The sequence below is a fragment of the Danio aesculapii genome, chromosome 22 (assembly GCF_903798145.1).
Source record: "Danio aesculapii chromosome 22, fDanAes4.1, whole genome shotgun sequence".
Lineage (NCBI taxonomy): Eukaryota > Metazoa > Chordata > Actinopteri > Cypriniformes > Danionidae > Danio > Danio aesculapii.
The window spans coordinates 112,420-138,303 of NC_079456.1; the positions used below are offsets into that span (position 1 = coordinate 112,420).

Here is a 25,884-nt window from a genome sequence, read left to right on the forward strand (position 1 = left end):
TCAAGAGCTCCCTCTTAGATATGCTTGGCGTTTATAGCAGGTTTGGCTGCTGTCCCGGGAGAGAACCCTGAGTTCGGAGATACTTGAGCCCAAGGCTCCCGTCCGGTCAATAAGCCTATCAGGGGATCTGAGATCAGGTAGGTCTCGAGAGCTCCCCCTTAGAAAAGGGAGGAAAAAGAGGAGATGGGGTGGAAGGGGGGATTCTTCAATCACATAACGTACTCTTCTCGAAATTAGTTTGTGAAACTTCACTTGTCGGTGTGACTATTTAATTGGATAAACATTTTTTAGTTTTATGCCTTATCCAGAATATAAAAATACATATAAATACATTTAGATCCTTTACTTTAATCATTACTATTGGAATGTGAAGATACTTCATCCAGAACAACAAAACGTTTCTGAAGACAATCACCGGCTGCACCTTTAACATCTATATTTGCACATTTGTTGTGTTATTAATAAGACGTGGCTTTTACAATCTTTTAATATGTTATAAATGTACACTCTATGTTTCAGATTACATTCCACTCCTGGCTGTACCAGTACCCATTTTGGACAATTGAATAAATCTGGCATGTTCTTGGCCTGTGGATTCTCCTGTTTCTCAGTGGGTGTGTTTAGTGGAGTGTCAAATGTTTTAATGACCAGTAATTTAATTGTTTGCTTGGGCATATTAATAAACATTTAGCATCGTAATACCCCCTTCTTTTTTTCTTCTTTTCTTCTGTATTTGGTTCCACTTAAAAGTTCATTTTGTGATTCACACAAGAACAGGATTTTTAATAGGTAGTCAGAAAAACGCATTACCATTATTTAATTTAGAACACAGTAATATATTGTAGGATTACGGTTCACTGCTGGAAACCCTGCTGCCAGTATTTTACCGTTAAATTACGATCATTTTTTACAGCGTATACACAGGATTCTCTCTGACACGTATAGACTCTCTGACACTCTCTCTCACACACACACACACACACACACACACACACACATTCCTGCTACCCAGTGCTCATTCCTGTTACCCAGGGCTCTTTCCAGTTACTGATTTAGGTTTTTTGTGGAAAACAAAGTTTGCTCAATTATGTTCTGTGCATCATTTACCTAAATGTTCATTAAATTACAGTATAAAAAATTATGAATTTCAGGCCAGTTTTCTTTTAAAAATTGAAAAAGATAATAAAATATCATTGTATTTTTAGAAAAAAATACACCTTGCATGCATACACACGTGTCAACACCACAGCCTACCTGAGTATTGTTGCTGACCATGTCCATCCCTTTATGAGCACAGTGTCTCCATCTTCTGATGGCTACTTCCAGCAGGATAACGCACCATGTCATAAAGCTCCAATCATGTTTGAAAATGTAACAAACTGTATTCAAAATAAACCTTTTCTTAAGGGGAAAACCAAGTAATTACCTGATATACTTTTATTTATGCTGTAGTTTTGGTAACAGGACTGAAAAAATGCATCCTTCTGCCACCTTGTAAAAACTTAAATTTGCTTATTTTAAATGGACCAATGCAAACTTTAAAAGATTCAGTGAGTGTTGGATTCTGCTTTGAAAAAATAAATTAAAAAGTAGTTTAATTTTGAGGAGTTACAGCAAGCAAAAGGCTTTCAGAATGTAACATTAATATGTGCTTATTCAGGAATTGGTTGTTCACATTTATGTTCCTTAAAATGTTATTTAAATAAGGAAAATGGCATTTACACTCCTACGGATGAGGATTTTGGTCTGTCTTTCAATATCATTTTCCTTTTTTACCTTTTCATTTATGAGTTGAAGATCAAAGTATACAAAACGTACATTTCCACCACATTCCAAGCGTGGTCTTTGTGTAAGCAGTATTTTTGGCATAAGGGTACTTTTTTATATATATTTTTTGTAATGTAAACAATTTTGCCAGTTTCTTTTGATTTAATGTGAGCCCAAAAATAATGGTCCGTCCCTGTGACGTCAGTTCCAGAAAGTTCTTTTTTCAACCCTTCTCTGTATTTAATTTGTGATCATTTATGAAGTTTGACTGAGGGGGCCATGATGCAATCTTAATATTATTGGCATTTTAATGTGTAAATATAAACAATTGTATATTTAGCGTAACAGAATCTACAGGTGATATTCTTTCTATCTGCAGGTAATAGTTTCAGCATGCAAAATTCTATTGTTCATTCATCGCTGCAAAAAGTGGCAGGATATAAAACAAAAAAAATCACTGCCTCTTTGAACTGTTACCTTCTGGTGGACGCTACAGAGCACTGCGCACCAGAACAGCCCGACACAGAAACAGTTTCTTCCCTCAGGCAATCCATCTCATGAACACTTGATGATAATAATTGTGGAACCAACATCACTACTGCTATACACTTTTATACACATATACACTTATTTAACAACACACTTTACATGCCAATTTGCACATAACAGCTGCACATATAACAATGTATATAGTAATAAACATGTACATACACTTGTCAATCTGTATATTTGCACTCACTACTTCTATTTTCTTTTTTTAATATATTTATGATCTGTTTTTGTCCTGTCTCTGTTATCCTGTTGCACTGTAGAAGCTCTGTCACCAAAACAAATTCCTCGTATGTGTGAACACACCTGGCAATAAAGCTCTTTCTGATTCTGAAAATGGTTAGACATGAAGAGAGTGACTGCTCCATTATATTTTTAATTCATGCATTTAGCACATATGAAACATCCTAAATTAAAATCTGTCACTAGTCACTAATAATCTATTCTAAAATAAATAATCATGAGCTGTTTCTGGATGCTGTTCTGGGTGTTAAAGGCAGAATCCTGCTATCTGCTGGTCGGAGGAAAAAGTAATAATAAGGCTTTGAGTATTGGGAAGTGATTTGAGCACATATATCCAGCAGAGGGCGACAGATCCACTCATTCTTCACTCATGCAGGCCTCTGCACACCTCTGACAAATGTACACATCACTAAACAAATGAACTTTTCAATGCATGGTCGAAGGTTGCAGTTGTTTTGTTCTTATTTTAGGGGTTAGGTATCCAAACACTTGACCTGTTACTAACATTGTTTTATATTAGAGAAAGCACTTCCTATTGTATTTTCTGTTAGATCTTCTACATAAAACCGATGTGCAGAAGCAAAATGTATAATGGTTAATATTGTCATTTATTTATTGATTTGTCAGGGACCGCGTATATTGATTAGCATTGCTGCAAATGCACCAGCAATACAAAAATTCCACAATGAACAGAGCATAAGAAGCACTAAACAGGCATAGTTTAACCCTAATAAATATGTCAAGTGAACTAAAACACCCACAATATGTAAAGGAGTTGAGAGTTGCTGAAACCTATTTAGACAACAAATCCTTAGGATGGCAGGTACAAGTGCTAACATGATTGGGGTTGGTAGATGCTAATAAGAGTGACGACATGTGTCTGATGTGCTATGAGTCAGTCCTTTATGGCCCGTTTCCACTGAGTGGTACGGTACGGTTCGGTTTGGTTTGGTACGCTTTTGTGGCCGTTTCCACTGTCAAAAAGCGTACCGAACCGAACCGTACCACTTTTTCGGCACCCTTTCGAAAGGGTACCAAAGACGAGAAAGGGTACCAAAAGGCGGAGCTAGACGCGCAGCTGAACGCTATTGGTTTACAGAGATACGTCATTCGCCTACGCAACAAGCCAGAATGAAAACAAAAAACCCGCCATGTTTGAAATACACAGCCGACGAGCCGAGACATTACAGCGGAATAATTTATACATACAATAACGAGCCATGGTCGACCTGGGCTCAAACAAACCTTGTCGTCGTCTTGATAAACAGCCACAAAGCCAAGAAGAAGAGCAGATTTACCCTGAGCCCCGTAGTTTTTTACGAGGCAGTCTGAGGCGCGAGCGGTTTCGCTTTCTTACTAGCGTTCGCGCGCGTCTCTAACATTATATCTGGAATAAGAAACTTCTTGAGCTGATGATAATAACCTGCGCTTGATTATTGATGTGCTTTTAAAACCCGATCCTGTCAGACACTGACAAACGCGAGAGTGAAGCGTGAAGAAACAAAGGAGAAGCCGGAAAAAAGGAGCACATTATTATTCAGCAAACATGAACAAAATGCCATTATTAACCAACTTATTATCTTCACATTCTGGACTAATATGAACCGGGAATGATGGAATTACTGTCTAACAGAGGCTACGTGTGCTGCGGAAGATTACAGACACAGATGAGAGGTTTTCACTGACTGTAGGCTATATTTTGTTGTTTTTGAACCTAAATACGGGTGAAATGTCTGCTTTATGTAGTTCTTCTGAAGTTGGTAACATTTCGGAGACTGTAAGGGGCTGTATGCGTCTATATATGTTCATTTATTTAGTTATTTAATATAATTACAGACGTTACAGTAGGCTGTTTCGCACTATCATTGATCTGCAGTTATAATCAACTCATGTTCATAGAAAAATTACTAATAAACATTTCTACACCAGTATTTATGTGTATGAAGCATCTGTGTTGTGAGAAGAGCTTCTCATATGATATGTGAGTGACCTGTACAGCTTTATTGTAGACATTTCCTCCAGTGAGAATGACTTCGACTGAAACTGTCTGTCATACACCACGCCCACCAAAAGGGTACCCTTGTTAGTGGAAACGCAAGCCTGATAAAGGTGACCCGTACCAAACCGGACCAAACCGTAGCGTACCGGTCAGTGGAAACGAGCCATAAGATGTTGTTTAAACAGATTGTATGTGGTCAGTTCTCTGACGCAGCTGTACCTGTAATATTCAGCCTGACCGAAGGCATTTTTCCTGAGTGAAGCAATAGTCTCGTCGTGTTGCTCTGTGTGTGGTGTTCCTCATGTTTACAAACTGACAGAGAGGTGGAGATGACAGACCATCAATCATTTCCTCATTCATTCATTTTCCTTCGGCTTAGTCTCTTATTCATCAAGGGTCACCACAGCTGAATGAACCGCCAACTATTCTAGCGTATGTTTTATGCAGTGGACACCCTTCCAGCTGTAACCCAGCACTGGGAAACACCCAAACACATTCATTCTCACAGACTCGTACACTACGGCCAGTTTAGTTGCTCAATTCCCCTATAGCGCATGTGTTTGGACTGTGGGGGAAACCAGAGCACCTGGAGGAAACCCACACCAACACGGGGAGAACATGCAAACTCCACACAGAAACACCAACTGACACAGCCAGGGCTCAAACCAGCGACCTTCAAGCTGTGAGGCGACCGTGCTAACCAATGAGCTACGGTGTCACCCTTGAATGATGCTATATATCAGACAAAAGTTTGATTTTCCCAGCTTAACTGTTAATGTTTTTGGAACGTGGTACAGTGATGATATCTTAAAGGATCCTTTATTTAGTATTTGAATGGATTGAATAGTGACTATGGATATAAGCGTTGTTTTGGTTGCTTGTGACCAGGTTGTCAGACAGTAGGAGGTTATGTGTAAAACATCATCGAATGCATGAACATTTTAGCAGCCTGCAGTGATGAGTGTGACCTTATGGACTGGAAATTAGGCATATCAATTTTGACACGGTAACAGTTTTTTATGGTACTTTTGAGTCAATTAGGAGCCCAGGATATTTACATTCTGATTCAACAGGTATTGATTTAGTCCGCTGCTGTATATCTGCAACATCTGACTGATTATTTGGCAATGTTTGCTGTTGTTTTGTTTGCACTGAGTTTAAAACAGCGTACAGACACATGAGCCTTAGTTTGTGTATGTTCATCTGCTACTTGGGTTGTGTTTTTACCATGTGTATATACATACATATACATATGCATACATCTGGCCGAACTCTGGTGACAGCAATGTAATCAAAAAGCAAACTGACGCATCTCCGTGTGTGCGCAGAGAACCCGCGCGCCTTTGGCACACGCTGCTCTTCTGCCTGTGCGAGTCCCGGTAGTTAACATGCGCGCCAAAAAAACAGGCTACCTGCTTGTTATGCGCCGCTCATGCATTGTAAAACCAGCGTAACAGCCCTTTTGTTTTGCAAATGCACAAAACTAAAGTTTAAACAATACGATGGTGATCTTACTAAGCATGCCTCCTGATAGATTTATTTTGTATGAAGCAAAAAAGAGGAATGACGAGTCAGGGAGATAAGATTTAATGAACCTAATTATCTGCCATGTGTCAAGTCTACAACAGAGAATCCTATAACACATCTTTTTTTTTGTCTTTTATTGAATTGTCTATAGAATTTCATTCAAATGAAATTAATATTTATGCAAAAGTACTTTCTTAAATGATCTTAGCATATCACTCCAGTTGTCTTAACATTGTTTTCCAGTTACATTTAAGATTATTTAAAAGAATAATTGTATGATAAAAAGAATACTTTTATTTATAAAAAATATATTTATTATATATTCATTATATATATATATATATATATATATATATATATATATATATATAATTTATTTTATTTTATTTATTTTTTTGAGGGGGGTGAGGGGGTGGTACATGCCCCAGTAGAGCTTTATGTCTAGCAACGCCCCTGGGTACACCTGCAGACACAGAGGGTGATGATCATTGATTCTGACGGACTGTGATTATTTGATTGATATGATTCAATCCAATAAATCTCAATAAATGTTACATTTAATTAGTTTGTTCAATGATATTTTATGATTTACAGCTTTTTTCAGCTCGAAACAGCACCATTATCAAGTAAAAGTGTATGGAAAAAAAACGGTTAGAGGTCTCTGTGGAGTGTTGAGCTCTGAATCCATATTGCATTGGATGCAGAGAAAAGGAAAGCAGCATTCAGATGCGTCTTTGTTTGGCAGTGAGTTCCTCTGCAACTGTAGGAATGACACTGATAGGCCTATGATTGGACCATGACAGTGGATCTCCGTTTGTTTATATTGGAATGACAGCTGATGACTTCCATACAGCTGTAAATATTCCGTCAGGAATGGAGAGGTTATTGGTGTTATGAATCTGGAACTGAATTCTTTCAACAGAACAGTCTATGCCAGATATATCTTTAGTTCTGGAGGCTTTAAGTCTTCTTTTAGCATCCAAGGCTTCAGATTCTGTGACGCTGAAAATTGGCTCTGAGCTATTTATAGGAAACATTTAGATTTTTCGACAGACAACACACGACCATAGCTGATTCAGAATAAATTATCAAAGGCATCTGCAACTTTGGGGCCGTTATTGGTCATTTCTCCATTGTCCTGTCCAGCAACTTTTTCCAGATTGTTTCAGAATCCCTCTTTGCTTTTTCTGTTATCATCAGGAATAATTAACTTTGGCTTTTCATATGTCTTTTACTACTTTATTTCTTAATGTTGTATACATGTTGATAGCATTAGCTGACTTTTTATTGCTATTTTAAAGGAAGGTCCCTCTCTTTCATTAGTTTTAGCATGTCATTTAATCCAGTGTAGTGTGTCTTTATTATGTTTCAGTTTAGAGCTGAGTTCTTGAACTGTTCTCTCAATTGTTAAAAGGTCCACAATCAGTAGCCAGCAGTATCTGATGTTAGTCCATCTGCTGTACAGCATTTTTAAATCCTTCCTTTCTATTTGTTGGGATGCTGATATATTCATGTTCTCTGGCAGACAGATGATAGACACAGACACGCATGTCAGCACATTAAATCATAAAATATTCTGTTATTTTCAATCATATTGATTAGACAAATACAGATTGAAAACTGTAAAGGGTGTTTTTATTTGTGTATATTCATAATTATAACAAAGCATCATGTTTGTGTCAGATTAATAAAACAGACAGGAAGTGCTTTCTCTTTCTCACTCTTCTGTCAACATGACTGGCAGATGCATCAGAAAAACAGCGGAATCTCCCCAAATATTTTCCTCATGTATATGAGATGAGTTGGGTTGCTCATGCTGCATAAAGCCTGAAATGTGGACCCCCAAATGAGACATCCTCTTGAAAACAAATGTTGCTTATCTTAGAATTTAGCCGGCAGAGCTAATTACCACTCATTACCCGCTAAACAGCTCTGCCTCCACTTGACAACATCTGCCTAAACTTATGAGCCCACATACAAACACAGCGGCGCTGGACTTCCTTGACTTATTTTGGGTTTTTAAGGTTCAAGAAATCCTCCAATACTGTTTTTGAGATTGTAACAGATGTGTGTGTGTGTTTGTGTGTGTTGAGCATCAGTTAAGACGGTGTTAGCACCTGACAGCTTTAATTGTAGAGAAAACTGGATAATTCTGAGCTTTTGTCAGCTAATTCTTGGTTTAAAATCTTTATTGGAGCAAGATTATAATCGGTGACGTAGCGCTCGTCTGCTAGTGGAGTGATGACGCATCGGTTTCTCATTATTATTCATAGACTGAGTTTTCTTATCCTATGAGAAGTCCCTGCTAATTAATTATTTATAAGAGCATGTGCTTTCTGATGACAGAACCGCCAAGCTGAGACGGCACACGACACGCTGTATTTAGCCGTTCATGAAGGGTCGTATGTGTTTTCCATAATCCAGGGGGTTTGTTGCATGTTTTTCCCACAATGCTGTCAGGGCCAATACAGCAAAGCTGTTTGTGTGCAGCAAGCATTTTTGTCAGGAGAATTAAATGCTGCTTTAATCCGAAAATGATGCCTGTTTATTTATTTTACTGTAGTTGAACCAGTCAAACAGTTTGAAAAGAGCTGACTAAGGCTGTGATTATTTGAGCAAAAAATATAAATAAAAGGTCTTCAGATTAAAGTAATTGCTTTTTCATGTTTAAAATATTTCTTCTTGTGATCAAAGCTTTCGTCATTAGGCAACTTCAGTGTCTCAAAGTCATTCAGAAATGATTATTAAATGCTGCATTCATGCACAAGATAGATTTTATCACAACAGTGTCGCAAACACATTTTATACCATCTAAAAGATATTTTATCTATGAAAGAGACATTAAATTGATGATAATTTAATAATAAGCTAATTGTAGTAACGAAAATGTGTATATATATATCTCATATTATAATTCAGTATTTTACATACATCAATAAAAAAATAATAGATCAGTATAAGCTGTACATTTAATAATCAACATTATAGGATAGAACAGTAATAAAAACAATAATCAGAATATTTACAATGATTCATTTATAATAATCTAAGTGTGTGTGTGTGTGTGTGTGCATCTTTCTCTCGCTCTGTTACCTGTTGCTCAACCAGGTGTGGAGGAGAGGAGGTTGATTGAGTGCACCTGCTGCCCGTTACCCTGCAGTCTTGCTTCCAGAGCGGTGAGTCTCTCCTGCTTTGTGTCAGTGTGGTGTTGCTGGTAACTCGTTGATGTTATAATCTTTTGTAAAGCCATTTGAAACGGCTTACCTTCTGCTGTTGAGATACATCTCTGTGTGTTTGGGAGCCGTAGGGAGGTGGGTGCCATTTTATTTGTAATAGCTTATTCCATTGTTTATGTATAGATGGGGATATGGTGTACACTCCTGTTGTTAACTTCATTTTAAGAAGTGGAACATGTTTGTTATAGGCCGTACGCTAAAACTGACGGCAGCATATCTGACTAACTTTGGGCTGAAACGATCTAGATTTTTTAGGAGTTCAAGAACTATATATACTTTACCCTTTAACACATTACATTTACATTCTTTGTAAAGTATTTCAGAGTAGGTGTCTGGTGTAGAAGCAGGGCTGCAGATTCTCCTGTTCCAGAAGCCTTTTCCTTTACATATAATTCATGGTAGAGGAGAAAACACACGCTGACCTCCACTGTACTCCTACTGACTGAAAAGGACCGCTTCTCCACAATATGCTCTTCTGATGGTGAATATTCCAGAGTCCAGTGCTCATGAAGCCTACGGTCCTCATCTTGGAGATATTTTTGCCTAAATTTATTAGGGATGCTCCGATTAGGATTTTTGCAGCTAACATGGTGATTGGCCAATACAGAGTACCAATACATGGTGATACAGAGTACTGATTCTGATGCTTAAAGCTTTATAATGCATTAAGCACTTTATCAGTATGATACGAGTGGAGATCTCTCCTTACCCAAGAGAATAAATGAAAGATGTTGCATATTAACCCTTAAACACATCTCATTTAACTATTTAGGTGTGAACAAATTCAATTGAATTTAACTGTATTTCTCCAGCTCTTCTAGTGTAGATTGTGTGGCAGCAGCTGAACACAGAAGTTCTAGTAAACTGAAGCTGTGTCAGTCTAGTGTTCAGAGCTGAAGTTCAGTTCACGGTGGTTTAATCTTCACTGCTTAAAGTCCAAACACTGAAGAGCAAATCCATCCATGTGTAGCTCCACAAGGCCCAAACCAAGCAGGATAGTGGAGGAACAAACTTCACCGATTGACCAAAGTGAAGGAGAGAAACTTCAAGTGCATCAATTGCTCACGCCTCCGCACATCATTTACCTTCTCACGTGTTGTAGCTGCTGTTGGCCATGCATAATATACAGGAGCACAAGTGTGACTTCCTCTTTTTGTAAACTCCTAAACAAACACCTGTGCTCGGTTCCTGAGATAGGCCAGATTGGAGAGTACCGATCGAGTGTGATTAACTGTGATTATCGGCCAATTGATCAGAGCATCCCTAATTATTATTATTCAGATTTCTGTTTTCAACCAAAAAGTCTGTTGGAGATTATTTGTACAGCAGTTCCACAGCAGCTGCACTAAAGGCCCACATCATTACAGTCACAATCAGAAGAGTTTAGGAGTTGTGTCTGCAGTTATACAGTGTGTATAGTGTCTTTCCCAAATAAATAATATATTGCCAGTTTATTGGCCTTATAAGTATCAGTTCAGGCATTGACACATGTCTATCTATATTTCTACAGCTCTTTTACAATGTAGACTGTGTCAAAGCAGTTTAACATGCATGAAGAGTAGAAAATAAAGCCAGACTGTAGACCATATTCAGTATATCACGCAGTTTAACACGAATGAAAAGGCAGTGTAAAAACGTAACACGGGTCCCTGGTTGCAAAAAAAACACAGGCTGCAATAGTAAAGATGTCGTGTTGTGCGGTAGGATGCCAAATTCGAGAGTACAAAAATAGAAAACTTTTACGTTTACCGTACACCACACTGCTTTAAGGCTAACTGCAGATGTCTTTGGCTAAAAGGGAGCTGAATGAAGTGACGACCTAATTAGAAATGCTGGACTCTGCAGTTCTCCTGTAATATCAGGTAAGCTCACGCTATGCTGAATCAGACACATTACTGGTTTTTGATTGCAGAAATGATTTCAGCAGAAACAGTTCAATATGGTTAATTAAACTGCGGACACTGAATGCTCAGAATGAAACGTGAAAGTGTAAGTTATTAAGGTAAACTTGGTTTTATATTCACTTATTCATTCAGTGACAGCTTGTGACACTCTCCCTATATCGTTTACCACAGCCCTTTGAATATTCGGTCTGAAATAACCTGCAGTGTGACTTGAAAACAACATTAACACTGTTTATTTGACTGTGACCAATGTTGTACTTTGATAGTCATTGGCTGCTAATATGATTTCGCTATTTAGAGTTTGCAAATAATACTTTGATGAAATTATATTATTAAGGAAAAAGTCTGAATGTGCGAATAATAAACCAGCTTTACCTCTATGTGTAAGTTCACATACCCTGCTGTACAGCTGCAGTTTGCTGTCAGAATGGTGTCGTTTTGCATGTTGGTGATTAATTACTCTGGCCTTGTAAAACGTTAATTCTTGTTCTTTCCTTGTTTTTGGCTAAGCAGAACCTCGGTTTTTAGCACTACATAGTGTTGAATCTGGTCATCCTGGAGCATTATTTCATGCACATGACCACACACCACAACACTGTTGGCATCCAAAGACTTGTAGATCTTTAACTTCTCTCTTGTAAAATCACTTGGACCTTCAATGAGATTGTATATGTGAGGCTAGATGCTTGGTCATTTGGTCTTATCCAATATCCATTGGGAGCGTGCTATCGCAAATGGAGCTGTTAGATGAACGCCACTCACTTTAACGTTAATTTTGCTGAATCACTGTACTTATCACTGGGTGACGAGCTGTTACAATACGCTGAAAGCATTATGTAAATAATATATATAATGTGTAATCAATATATCTTATTTCTAAGACAACAAACTCTGTACCACATCAGATTTCATTCCCTCACTGTAAATGCTAGCGCTCCCGGTTTCTTTCTGCCACCTCCCTGCGAGAGCATCCTGAATGTTTACAAACATGGTAATTGGTCTATAATGTGAGGAACTCAAATTATCCCCCACCCCTGTTTTGTCTCCATGATGCAGTAAAGACCTCTGGTGGACAGGAGGCGCTTCTGCGGTCTGCACTGCATTTCTGTGCAGACGGATGTCTCAGGAATTTCCCTGGACGTGAGCAGAGAAAACAATCTCTCAGCCATCTCCATCAAACACAAACGACCACAACCTTCATCTATTTTTATAAGTCTCTTAGCCTCGAGCCTGCAGACAGCTGTCAAGGGTGATGCTGCGAGTGAGACATTTTCCAGAACTTATAAGGTCTGCTGGGATCTTCAGTAAGATTCTGTCCTGCCAAAAACAGACCCAGTGACCTGTAGGAATACAAACAGAAGAAACGTTACTGCGATTATCAAGGCCATGTTCATTTAACCCCTAGTTGAAGGACAAAGCCCATCACATTCTTTTGTATCAGAGCTGCTGTGGCCTTTCAGACTACGAACGCCTTTCTCGTGTCAGAGATGGGCTCTAGTTAAGTGAAGAAAATACTTTCCAACTAAATGAATTAACATGTTGAATATTCTCTTAGTGTTTGTGTGTGGGTGTATGTGTATGCATGCACATTTCTACTTTATTGTTATGCCCTGCCTGCTGCAACAGAAATGTCTCCAGTGTGTGATGAAAAAAGGATCAAACAATCAATCAATATCGATTAACCTTTTTACAGCCAGCAGTGTTCCCACAATCAATTATCACATTCCATGACTGAAAACACTTAAATTTGATTACATTTATGAATGGGGAAAGCATGCTATTGCTGTGTATATTCTATAATTGTAAAATAATCTGTTATTAACATATATTTTTTGTTTCAATCATGTTTCAGGATTTTATTTAACCTCTATGAGTGTTGCAGTTTGGGAAGGGTTTCCTCTCATGCACAGAAACACTCCTGGCCCAGCCAGAACTCAAACCTGTAACCTTCTCTATGTGAGGTGACACTGCTGATGATTTTTTGTGTTTGTTTCTGTCCATGGGTGGTCCCCAGGAGTACAATAAATACTTTTGGCTGTTTATTTATTATTTTATACATTATTCAATGACATTGTGTAATGACACTATTATGTTAGTGGGTTGCTGCTGGACACTTGCAAAGTAGAAGGAAGCATAAACAGACAATGAAATGATTGAAAAAATAAGATGAACACACTCCAGAAAGATGAGAAAATCTCATCAGACCTGTGCGTTTACCAGTTAAAGCTGCTGGCTCTGTCAACAGACACGTGTGATGAAAGAACAGCAATGCCTTCTTTGATGGGGCATATTAATAAAAATGCTTGAGCAGCAGAAGTACTGCAACCGTACACCAGAAGCTCGCAGACGCTCCCCCACAGCTGAGCCGCGGCCAACACATAAGCTGCTCATCCATACACAGCCATTTAGGGAACGACTGCTCTTTCACAACTCTGTGGTGCTTTTCATCCACTGAGTTTGCACTGATGTCTTGATTGTTCCTGAGGGCTTCACTGTAAACAAAAATCATCTGAAACCCACTTGGCCTCTTATAATATCAGCTATTTAAGCTAAAAAAAAACAGTGAAGAGAACATTAATGGTCAAGGCTGTATATTTAGATGGCATTCCTTCCCACACCACAAACCATCTTCATTAATATGACTTCAGCCTATTTATAAACATGCTTGACTTGGAGATGCACTGAAACCGTATACCAGAGCCACCTGACAGCTCCTCCACGGCCGTGCCCACATTGATGAAGTGCCAGGCAGATTATCTGAGGCCGCAAAAGCGCACTGGAGTCATGAGCATCTGAATGCCATTTCCATAGAGTTGAGTGTCTAGGGTACTCAGTCCTGCCAATACAAATCTGATAATACAGCCTCAACTATAAGTATATGTTTGGGTAATAGGACTATCTTCATCTTAAAATATTCATCTATTGGCCTTAGGTCGAGGGAAAATCAATAAGGTCATCTTTGCCTATTCACTATACTGGACATTTGCCTGTTTTTAACCTCTTTTTTTCCTGCTTTCCAGTTTCCCCTTTATGGTTTAACCAGTGAAAACACAATGTCATTTGCATGTATTCTTCTGTTCAAGTAAAAATCCGATATTTAGCACTAAAAAACGACTTTCATCTTTTGTGAATTCTCAGTAGAGAATCTGCTGCAGAAAATGTGATCACGTGCACATACAACTTTCACAATAGAAAGAATTGATCCTTTTAGACTACTGAAACTATGCGTATCAAGTGATCAATATACAAATACAGAGAATTAAATTCAGAGACACTCCACTGACATCTTATCAATCAGTCCATAGGGTGTGTAACTGTATCCTAGGATAAAAATAACAGAACAGTTCAACACAATCATATATATAGACATCAAAACCCAACCCATTACAACCAAAAACAGTGCGGCTCCGCTGCCGAGACAATGTCTTGAGAGTATAAAAGGAAACATCTTGAACCTGAAAGACTGTCAGCCACTGGGAAGGTAAGTGAACCCAAACATGACATTATTAAAATTTGCATTTGATTGCTGTTCTATTTGACTGATAATAACAGCAATGTTTTTATACTTTAGAAAATTGGTTATTATTGGACAATATATCAAAACAAAACATGCTAAACATTACTTATTATTATTATTATTTTTTTTTTTTTTTTTTTTTTTTTTATTAAATACTATGCCCCTATGCATTTCACAGAACCCAGCAAAAACCCTTCCACCCTTGAAAACAGGAAGGTGAGCAGCTTGGATGTGCATGTCATGATATCCTGCATCATTTAGAACAGTACTGTGTGAAAAACAAGATACTGGAAAACATTTCTTCAGAACTAAACAAAGATAGATACTTAACCTCTTTACCTCTTAACATTTTATAAGAAAAGTACAACCATGGGGGATGGAGAAATGGAGTGTTTCGGCCCGGCGGCTGTTTACCTCCGGAAGCCAGAAAGAGAGAGAATAGAGGCTCAGAACACTCCCTTTGATGCCAAATCGGCGTACTTTGTGATTGATGCAGATGAGATGTACCTGAAAGGTACTCTTACAAGTAGAGAGGGTGGCAAAGCTACTGTCAAAACTCACAGTGGGAAAGTAAGTATCACACTGAAAATATAAGTTCAGATAATGTCCAACAGTGTGTACAGAAAGTCTCAATGTTCATTTCAGACCGTCACGGTAAAAGAAGATGAAATCTTCCCCATGAATCCTCCCAAGTTTGACAAAATTGAGGACATGGCCATGATGACCCACCTCAACGAGCCATCTGTGCTGTATAACCTCAAAGAGCGTTACGCAGCATGGATGATCTATGTGAGTCTCTGTGAATCTTATTTTATTCCTGCACTGCAAAAAAACTCGGCTTAATTTTAGGGCAACAAACTTTAGGACATTTTTGAGTTGACTCAACATTCAAACCAATTACTGCATGTGACTCAACTTAGTTGAGTAAAAGCAAAAACCTTCTGAAGTTTGTTGCCTTAAAATTTTAAGTAATTTTTTTTAGTGGATGGGGTGGCAGCACTGTAAAACTGGTCTGTCAATCTCTGTTTCAGACCTACTCTGGCTTGTTCTGCGTCACTGTCAATCCATACAAGTGGCTCCCAGTGTACGACGCAGTTGTTGTAGCTGGATACAGAGGCAAGAAGAGGATTGAAGCCCCACCTCACATCTTCTCCATCTCTGACAACGCCTACCAGTTCATGCTCACTGGTAAGTGCTTACCAACTATGCAGAAAACCACACCTAGCAATTTTTCAGCTAAACACAGAAGATTAAAAACTTAGTCTCATCTAAACTGTTAGGATAAGCAGATATCATATTCATTACTAACAACGCATAAACAAAAAAGTAAGGAAACCCTCATAACAATATGCTTGATTTTCAGATCGTGAAAATCAGTCTGTCCTGATTACGTGAGTAAACCCGAACGAAACTAAGCTTTTTAGTTTGTAATCTATACATTTTAAATCAATGAAAATTTATAACTATATAATCTTGTTTAAATCTCCAGTGGAGAATCTGGTGCAGGAAAGACTGTGAACACAAAAACGTGTCATTCAGTACTTTGCAACTGTTGGTGCAATGTCTGGAGCAAAGAAGCAAGAGCCTGTCGCTGGAAAGATGCAGGTCAGTAAACACCTATTTATGTAGTGAATTACAGAATTTGAGCTTCACCTAATAACTATCCACTGTACAAAAATACCATCCAGGGATCACTGGAGGACCAGATCATTGCTGCAAACCCTCTGCTGGAGGCTTATGGTAATGCCAAGACTGTAAGGAACGACAACTCTTCTCGTTTTGTAAGTGAAATATATGAATAATTTTACAATTTTAAATATTGTCACATTTTTAAACGTCCAAATGGTTAAGCTTTTGCAAATAAATCTGTAGGGCAAATTCATCAGGATTCATTTTGGGTCCACTGGAAAACTGGCCTCAGCTGACATTGAAACCTGTGAGTTAAAATTATTTTAAAACAAAGATTAACAGGGATGCAAAATGTACATAGATCAGCTTTTTTTGTTCCAAAGATTTGCTGGAAAAGTCAAGAGTAACATTCCAGCTGTCTGCTGAGAGGAGTTACCACATCTTCTACCAGCTCATGACTGGACACAAGCCAGAGCTGCTCGGTGAGAAACCTACAGGATTGTGGGTTTTAGGTCTTTGTTTTCTTGAGAAAACTGTTAACATGCTGCACATCAATTCTTCACAGAGGCCCTGCTCATCACCACCAACCCTTATGACTATCCAATGATCAGCCAGGGTGAAATCACTGTCAAGAGCATCAATGATGTGGAGGAGTTCATTGCCACAGATGTATGTGGACAAAAAATATTAGTAGTATTATGTTAATGAAATATATGGACCTAAATAGAAAATAACCCTGAATACTGCATTACATGTGTTTTAAGATACCAGCTCTTTTTGTCTTTCGAATTATATGTTTAATATGGTTTATGTAAAAACAGACTGCCATTGACATTCTGGGCTTCACTGCTGATGAGAAAATCGCCATCTACAAGCTCACCGGTTCTGTGATGCACCATGGGAGCATGAAGTTCAAACAGAAGCAGAGAGAGGAGCAGGCCGAACCTGATGGCACTGAGGGTAAGACATGACAGAAGCACATATTAGCATGCCAACATTGGCTTCATTAATGACAATAATGAGTAAATCTGTTCTTCCTTAGTGGCTGATAAAATCGCCTACCTCATGGGCCTCAACTCTGCTGACATGCTGAAAGCTCTGTGTTACCCCAGAGTGAAGGTCGGAAATGAGATGGTGACCAAAGGCCAGACAGTCCCACAGGTGATCACTTACCTGCTTGATAGATGAATACATCTAGAAACCTGCAACAGACCATCACAGTATTTAGGAGAAAATAAAGGCTAATATTAATTAAACTGACCCTTGAATTTCTCAGGTGAACAACGCAGTTTCAGCTCTCTGCAAGTCTGTCTATGAGAAAATGTTCTTGTGGATGGTCATCCGTATCAATGAGATGTTGGACACAAAGCAGCCCAGACAGTTCTTCATTGGTGTGCTGGACATTGCTGGGTTGAGATCTTTGATGTAAGCATCAGCCTTTTATATCCACAGTAAAACATAGAACATAGTAAGAACCTGCCTCTGCTCTATTACCAGTTCAACAGCTTGGAGCAGCTTTGCATCAACTTCACAAATGAGAAACTGCAACAGTTCTTCAACCACCACATGTTTGTTCTGGAGCAAGAGGAGTACAAGAAAGAAGGCATTGAATGGGAGTTCATTGACTTCGGTATGGACTTGGCTGCCTGCATTGAGCTCATTGAGAAGGTAAGAGTACATTCAGCAACTTAAATGCCTATTCACATTGAGACTGTACTTGATATTGAGGGTGAATATTTCTTCAACAGCCAATGGGCATCTTCTCCATCCTTGAAGAGGAGTGCATGTTCCCCAAGGCCACAGACACAAGCTTTAAAAACAAGCTGCATGACCAGCATCTGGGAAAATGTACAGCTTTCCAGAAGCCCAAGCCTGCCAAAGGTAAGGCAGAGGCTCACTTCTCTCTTGTGCACTACGCCGGCACTGTGGACTACAACATTGTTGGCTGGCTGGATAAGAACAAGGATCCACTGAATGACTCTGTTGTGCAACTCTACCAAAAGTCATCGCTCAAAGTGCTGGCCTTCCTGTATGCCTCTCATGCTGCTGCTGAAGGTACAACCATCTGCATTTAATGAATTCTGATATTACGTGTATCTGAAACATCTGTCATTATCAAAAAAAATGTATTGAATGAATAATGAAAACAACAAAACATTGACAATTTTTTTGTCATTAAACAGGTGAGGGTGGTGGAGGCAAGAAAGGAGGCAAGAAGAAGGGTGGTTCCTTCCAGACTGTGTCTGCACTGTTCAGGGTAATCAGATTCTCTCTTCTGATGAAGGATGTGAAATTCATTGGTAATTAAAGATGGGACTAATGCAAACACTTCCACAGGAGAACTTGGGTAAGCTGATGACTAACCTGAGGAGCACTCACCCTCACTTTGTGCGCTGCTTGATTCCTAATGAGTCCAAGACTCCAGGTACATGTGATCTCCAATAGCTCCAATGCATCACAGTTCTGAGAATATTTATGGAACTAAAAGAATATCTTTTATTCAGGTCTGATGGAGAACTTCCTGGTTATCCACCAGCTCAGGTGTAACGGTGTGTTGGAAGGTATCAGAATCTGCAGGAAGGGTTTCCCCAGCAGAATCCTCTACGGTGACTTCAAGCAGCGGTAATGACACTCTTTTACTACCTCTAATTTAAAGATGATGCACTAAATATTCTTCAACATCTGATCAATAGGATTTTGTTGTTTTACAACATGACTCTCACTGAATGTTCTTCAGATACAAAGTATTGAATGCTAGTGTCATTCCTGAGGGACAGTTCATCGACAACAAAAAGGCTTCAGAGAAACTCTTGGGCTCTATTGATGTTGACCACACTCAATACAAGTTTGGACACACCAAGGTGAGCTCCTCTGTGAATAAAACATGTGCAAACTTTCTTTTAATTTGAAGAACAGTTTTACACAAAATGTGGTTGAATCCTATCATGCATCTCTAAACTTGAAGCATACTCTTTAACTTTGGGACAAGATCAAAGAGCAGAGAAAGAGAAAATAATAAACCTCCTCAAACAAAAAAAAAAACTATATTTTGGGTAAAACAATAAGTGTATGCCAAATATGGTAACCCATACTCAAATTGTTATCTGCATTTTTTCAGAGTTGGGGCACACACACACGGTAGAAACATTAAATAGAAAATACACACACACGCACACACACACACACACACACACACACACACACACACACACACACACACACACACATACTGTAGACAACTGAAGCAGTGCACATCAATTTGCTTCCAGCACAAAAGGAGACATTTTGGGATAGGTGCTATGTTCAAGAATCCAACCGGCAATATTTTTCTATAAAATACTTTTTTTTTTTTTTTTACTCCTTTTAACTAATTTATTTTAAAAGTCATACTGTCTGCTTCAGGCCACACACATTTGAAGTGGACTACTTGACTTCATCATCACACCACTAATACCTGCCAAATGTTCATGTAGGTGTTCTTCAAAGCTGGTCTTCTAGGTACTCTTGAGGAGATGAGAGATGAAAAACTAGCAACGCTGGTTACCATGACTCAAGCTTTGTGCCGTGGATATGTCATGAGAAAAGAGTTTGTCAAAATGATGGAGAGGAGGTACAATTAACTTAGACCTGTGAAACTGTTTGGAAAAAAAGCAATTTGTTTCCAACAGATGGTTAAGACTGATTTACTGATTACGTTTTGTACAGGGATGCAATTTATTCCATCCAATACAACATCCGCTCATTCATGAATGTCAAACATTGGCCATGGATGAAGCTCTACTTCAAGATCAAGCCTCTTCTGAAGAGTGCAGAGACTGAGAAAGAAATGGCAGCCATGAAGGAGAACTTTGAAAAAATGAAAGAGGATCTTACAAAGGCATTGGCTAAAAAGAAGGAGCTTGAGGAGAAAATGGTGTCACTTCTTCAGGAGAAAAATGACCTTCACTACAAGTAGCATCTGTGAGTATTTGATTTCTTATTGAGTGCATACAGAACCAGCAACTATCAACATAAAGTAATAACTGTATCCGTTGCAATGAACAGGAAACTGAAAACCTCTCTGATGCTGAGGAGAGATGTGAAGGTCTCATTAAAAGCAAGATCCAGCTCGAGGCTAAACTCAAAGAGACAAGCGAGAGGCTGGAAGATGAGGAGGAAATCAATGCTGAACTGACAGCCAAGAAGAGGAAACTGGAGGACGAATGCTCCGAGCTGAAGAAAGACATTGATGACCTGGAGCTCACTTTAGCCAAAGTGGAGAAGGAGAAACATGCAACAGAAAATAAGGTCAACATTATTTGCACATCTTTACACTGTTGTGTTCAGTTTCTTGAGAATACAATCAAAGAGTAATGTTTCCCCTTAGGTGAAAAACCTGACAGAGGAGATGGCCTCTCAGGATGAGAGCATTGCCAAGCTGACCAAAGAGAAAAAAGCCCTCCAAGAGGCACATCAGCAGACCCTTGATGACCTTCAGGCAGAGGAATACAAAGTCAACACTCTGACTAAATCTAAGAGCAGCTTGAGCAGCAAGTGGATGATGTAGATGTTTAACATAACTTTAATTACTCATGTACACAATACAATTTTAATGTTCTGGTTTCTGTAACAACAGCTTGAGGGCTCACTGGAGCAAGAGAAGAAGCTTCGTATGGACCTCGAGAGAGCCAAGAGGAAGCTTGAGGGTGACCTGAAACTGGCCCAAGAGTCCATAATGGACCTGGAGAACGACAAGCAGCAATCAGAGGAGAAGACCAAGAAGTGAGTGTACTGCAACTAACTTATATATTGCAAATATTTATAATAAAAAAAATACTTTAACAACAGGAAAGATTTTGAGAAAAGCCAGCTCCTCAGCAAGATTGAGGATGAACAGTCTTTGGGAGCACAGCTTCAGAAGAAGATCAAAGAACTTCAGGTAACACTAACTCTATTTATTCTATGTGATATATATATATATATATATATATATATATATATATATATATATATATATATATATATATATGAATGGGGTCCTTAATAGGTCAGTTGATGTTTTTGTGTGGAGTTTTATTCTCCCACAGTCCAAAGACATGAACAATAACTAAATTGGGTAAACAAAATTGGCTATAGTGTATGAGTGCATGTGTGAAGTGTGTAGGTGTTTCCCAGAACTAGGTTGTAGCTGGAAGGGCATCCACTGCGTAAAACATATGGTGGTTCATTCCCATGTGGCGACCCCTAAAAAAAATAAGGGCATAAGCTGAAGGAAAATTAATAAATGAATGAATCTTTAATACAAGTGGCACACGATTATCACTTTTTTCTTTGTTTAGGCTCGTATTGAGGAGTTGGAAAGAGGAAATCGAGGCTGAGCGAGCTGCTCGTGCTAAAGTGGAGAAGCAGAGAGCCGATCTCCTCCAGGGAACTTGAAGAGATCAGTGAGAGGCTTGAGGAAGCTGGAGGTGCCACTGCTGGCCCAGATTGAGATGAACAAGAAGCGTGAAGCAGAATTCCAGAAGCTGCGTCGTGATCTGGAAGAGTCCACCTTGCAGCATGAAGCTACAGCTGCAGCTCTCCGAAAGAAGCAAGCAGACAGTGTGGCTGAACTCGGAGAACAGATCGACAACCTCCAGCGGGTCAAGCAGAAGCTGGAGAAGGAAAAGAGTGAATATAAAATGGAGATTGATGACTTGTCAAGCAACATGGAGGCTGTGGCTAAGGCAAAGGTAATGTCTTAATTGAATCATAAAAAATATATAAAATCATATTTTCAGACACCTTTACATAACTCTAAATATCTTTAGGGTAATTTAGAGAAGATGTGCCGCACTCTTGAAGATCAGCTGAGTGAAATCAAGACAAAGAGTGATGAAAATGTTCGCCAGCTGAATGACATGAATGCACAACGTGCAAGACTTCAGACTGAAAATGGTAAGACATGGCAGGTGAAACTACACAGTCAAACTTCAATAGAGTTAAGTTTCCTATAGTTCAATAAAGCTCTATTTTATGATAATATCCATTAACTTGTGCAAAGGTGAATATGGCCGCCAACTGGAGGAGAAAGAAGCACTTGTTTCACAGTTAACTAGAGGAAAACAGGCCTATACACAGCAAATAGAGGAGCTCAAGAGACATGTTGAGGAAGAAGTCAAAGTAAGGTTATACAAAAATCGTTTTTTTCTTTTTTTATATAAAATAATAAATTGTGGACTGTTGAAAAAACTGGGGTTTTTTTAGGCCAAGAATGCTCTGGCCCATGCGGTTCAGTCTGCCCGCCATGACTGTGATTTGCTCAGAGAGGCAGTTTGAGGAGGAGAGCAAGAGCCAAAGCTGAACTCCAGCGTGGAATGTCTAAGGCCAACAGTGAGGTGGCCACAATGGAGAACCAAATATGAGACTGATGCCATCCAGCGTACGGAGGAGCTTGAGGAATCCAAGTAAACAAAGCAAACAAAAGTCTTCACTATTTCTAATTTAATTTGACATATTTGGCTTCATTTATTTTATGTTTTATAGGAAAAAGCTGGGCTCAGCGTCTGCAGGATGCTGAAGAATCCATTGAGGCAGTGAACTCCAAGTGTGCATCGCTGGAGAAAACAAAACAGAGACTGCAGGGTGAGTAGAGGACCTCATGATTGATGTGGAGAGAGCAAATGCATTGGCTGCTAACCTTGACAAGAAGCAGAGAAACTTTGACAAGGTAAGAAAGAAGTGGAATACCTAGAATCCTAAACCCTGAACTGTGGACCTTGCTAATTAACAATGCCCACATATGCCCACATCATCAGGTCCTAGCAGAGTGGAAGCAGAAGTATGAGGAAGGCAGGCTGAACTAGAAGGTGCTCAGAAAGAAGCTCGTTCTCTCAGCACTGAGATTTTCAAATGAAGAACTCTTATGAAGAAGCTCTGGACCAGCTTGAGACCCTGAAGAGGGAGAACAGAATCTGCAACGTAAATGCCACTTTTATTTTTACAGGAGAATTTAATAAGCAATTTTAGAACAATGAATAAATACAGTTTTTTACACCCGTTTAGAGGAGATTTCTGACCTCACTGAGCAGCTTGGAGAGACTGGAAAGAGCATTCATGAGTTTAGAGAAATCCAAGAAGACTGTGGAGTCTGAGAAAGCAGAGATCCAGACTGCACTTGAAGAAGCAGAGTACTATTTTTTACTACTTTTAAAATTATAGAATTGCTTTGAACAATATTTACAGGGGTTTCAACACTCTGCTATATAATCCATCTTGATTGTGCTTCAATGGAAATCAGTAAAATGAAATAAACAATGAAAAGATAACCTATTTGAAAAGTCACATTTTGTCTTTTTCTCTTGTAGGGCACCCTGGAGCACGAGGAGTCCCAAGATTCTGCGTGTGCAGCTGGAGCTGAACCAGGTGAAGAGTGAGATTGACAGGAAGCTTGCTGAGAAGGATGAAGAGATGGAACAGATCAGAGGAACAGCCAAAGAGGTGATCGATTCCATGCAGAGCACTCTGACTCTGAGATCAGGAGCAGAAATGATGCCCTCAGAGTCAAAAAGAAGATGGAGGGAGATCTGAATGAGATGGAAATCCAGCTGAGTCATGCCAACCGCCAGGCTGCTGAGGCTCAGAAACAGCTCAGGAATGTCCCAAGGCCAACTCAAGGTATCTTTGCAAAGAATATGAAACTTGTGACATTTTAAATGAATGTGAGATAACTAACCACAGAAAGAATCTTATCACAGGATGCCCACTCCACCTTGATGAAGCTCTCAGAGGACCAGAGGACATGAAGGAGCAGGTGGCCATGGTGGAACGCAGGAATAACCTGATGCAAGCAGAGATTGAGGAGCTGAGAGCCGCACTGGAGCAAACAGAGAGAGGCCGCAAAGTGGCAGAGCAGGAGCTGGTGGATGCCAGTGAGCGTTGTGGGACTGCTGCACTCACAAGTACAGAACTCATCACAAATGCATTTAAAAACATATGCAAGGCTATTTGAAAACAGGCACATACTAAAACTGTTTATAACTCGCAGAATACAGTCTTATTAACACCAAGAAGAAGCTTGAGGCTGATCTGGTCCAGGTTCAAGGTGAGGTGGATGATGCAGTTCAGGAGGCCAGAAATGCAGAGGAGAAGGCCAAGAAGGCCATCACTGATGTGAGTGTTTACATTCTGTTGCTCTATTCTCACTCTTCTTTTACTGAGCTGCCTGAGGTAACAAAGGAAAGCTTCATGGAAGGTTCTACTACATATTCTTATCATTTAAACTTCATGGTTGATATTTCAGGCTGCCATGATGGCTGAGGAGCTGAAGAAGGAGCAGGACACCAGCGCTCACCTGGAGAGATGAAGAAGAACCTGGAGGTGACTGTCAAAGACCTGCAGCACCGGCTGGATGAGGCGGAGAATCTGGCCATGAAGGGTGGAAAGAAACAGCTTCAGAAACTGGAGTCCAGGGTAAGGTTGAACAGCTACATACAATTAACACTTAGATTAAATGGCTAGAGCAGATTTTCTTACTAAACTTTACTGAAGGTTCGTGAGTTGGAGAGTGAAGTTGAAGCTGAACAAAGACGCGGTGCAGATGCCGTAAAAGGAGTGCGCAAATATGAGAGAAGAGTGAGGACTCACCTACCAGGTAAACAATTACTGTAACTAGAAATACATTTCCTTATATAATAATATACCTTAAAAAGATCATAAAAAATATTTGCACTGACAGACCGAGGAAGACAAGAAGAACGTGACTCGCCTGCAGGATCTGGTGGACAAGCTGCAGCTGAAAGTGAAGGCCTACAAGCGCCAGGCTGAAGAAGCTGTAAGTCTAATATCCAATGCCTCCTTCAGTGTGACGTTTTGATAAATGGCAGATAAATGTGGGATGATATCTTGTGTAATCCCAACAGGAGGAGCAGGCCAACACTCACCTGTCCAGGTACAGGAAGGTGCAGCATGAGATGGAGGAGGCTCAGGAGCGCGCTGATATCGCTGAGTCCCAGGTCAACAAGCTGAGAGCCAAGAGCCGCGATGTAGGAAAGGTACCAATAAATGATGATAAAGTAGAGAAAATGTATACATCACATATGCAACAGATCGTAATGTTTGTTATTTTGCTTTTTTAAGAGCAAAGATGAAGAATGAAGATGAGACACTTCTCCTAAAGCAGACATATAATATGACATAGCCAAGCCCTGATCGTGCTGAGTTTTCCTACGTCCATTAAAATTGTGAATTATGATTCTGTTCTTTATCATTTTTTCCAGTTTCACACTTCATCACATACTCCTCTTTTTAAAAAGAGACACTGATTCATCCTTTCAGTACTCCTAACCTTGATGACTATAATTCTCTTTTCTACAGTCCACTATCAAATACAACAATACATACAGCTAAAATGTACATAAATGAAAACACTGAACTCACAAAAAAAATGTAAACCTATCTTGGTAAGACAAAAGTGTAGTCAAGTCACCTTTAATTGTTTTAAAGCTTAATGCAATACAGGTGGTGTGAAAGCAGTTTTGCAGAGATTAACACACA

General features: G+C 39.3%; 1 long non-coding RNA gene and 1 pseudogene across 1 annotated transcript in view; one reads left to right on the top strand and one right to left on the bottom strand.

The window, feature by feature from the left end:
* Positions 1-10,757: 10,757 nt before the first annotated feature.
* The window catches only part of LOC130216315 (uncharacterized), a 54,316-nt gene continuing 39,189 nt past the window's right edge, over positions 10,758-25,884 (bottom strand). Inside the window, exon 2 of the long non-coding RNA XR_008835786.1 lies at positions 10,758-12,565. This is a non-coding gene — a long non-coding RNA (uncharacterized LOC130216315). The remainder of the gene's footprint in view (positions 12,566-25,884) is intronic.
* LOC130216314 (myosin heavy chain, fast skeletal muscle-like) lies at positions 14,921-25,582 on the top strand (annotated as a pseudogene).